The 1,253-nt window shown below is 35.9% G+C and overlaps 1 protein-coding gene across 18 annotated transcripts in view; it reads left to right on the top strand.

Annotated features, from left to right (window-relative positions):
* Window positions 1–1,253, top strand: part of LOC106871531 (guanine nucleotide exchange factor DBS) — a 180,952-nt gene that overhangs the window by 135,239 nt on the left and 44,460 nt on the right. The window lies entirely within an intron of this gene.

The raw sequence follows: 1,253 nt of genomic DNA, 5'->3' as shown, positions 1-1,253 counted from the left end.
ATATATATATATATATATATACATTATATACATTATATGTATGTTAAAATAGTCTTGATATTATTTGCAAAAATGACAGGAAAATACAAGAATTCTGAGATGAAAATGTATATTAGATATATGAATATGGTAAATATTTTTGCATGGAGTTTTGTTTCTTTTTCTTTTCTTTTTTTTTTTTTTGTTTGGCCTGCTTTTCTCTCTTTGTATAATCTGTGTGTGTGTATGCTCATATATCATTCAATACATAATACACACATGCGCTCATGTATATAATTTTGTTGTACATACCAACAGTGAAAAGAAACCGAATGAATATATACATATATATATGTATATATATAGGAGAACTCCTTCGGTTATGATGACAAGAGTCCCAGCTGATACAATCAACAGAACAGCCTGCTTGTGAAATTAAGGTGCATGTGGCTGAGCACTCCACAGATATGTGTACCCTTAACATAGTTCTCAGGGAGAATCAGCGTGACACAGTGTGACAAGGCTGGTCCTTTCAAATACAGGTACTATTCACTTTTGCCAGCGTTGTGAACTGGAGCAACAGGAAATAAAGTGTCTTGCTCAAGGACACAATGCATTTCCGGGTATTGAACTCACGACCTTACGATCGTGAGCCGAATGCCCTAACCACTCAGCCACGGGCCTTCATGTGTGTCTGTGTGTCTGTGTGTACACGCACAAACACTTATTTGTTGCATATCGCATTATTTATTGTCTTCATTATCATTACCATTTTCAGCATCCACTTTTCCATGCTGGCATGGGTTGGACAGAGTTTATTGAGGCAAATTTTCTACAGCTACATCAAGCTGACCTTCACCTGTTTTCTAATAAGGTAATATTCACCCATGGTCAGACATGTTCTATGTAGAAAACCGGAAATGAACAACACTGCTTGTATGACAGTGACACTCATTTACAGCTGTCATGCAATGTCAAAACATGGAGACACGAACATGCTCACACACACTCACATGCTCACACACATGTACTTATATATATACACATACACACACACTCACATCACATGTTTACACACATCTACTTATACACACACACACACATTTATCCATGTATGATGGGTTTCTACTGAATTTCTTCTCAAGGTTTTGGTCGACCCAGGGCTATAGTAAAAGACACTTTTCCAAGAAGAAAAGACTATATATTATTCATATAAATACATACAGTGTACATTTAAGCACATAAAAGAGATGTCCTATTATGGATATCTCTCA

Source organism: Octopus bimaculoides, chromosome 18 (assembly GCF_001194135.2).
Source record: "Octopus bimaculoides isolate UCB-OBI-ISO-001 chromosome 18, ASM119413v2, whole genome shotgun sequence".
In the NCBI taxonomy this organism is placed as follows: Eukaryota; Metazoa; Mollusca; class Cephalopoda; order Octopoda; family Octopodidae; genus Octopus; species Octopus bimaculoides.
This window is presented reverse-complemented; position numbering and strand designations above follow the sequence as displayed.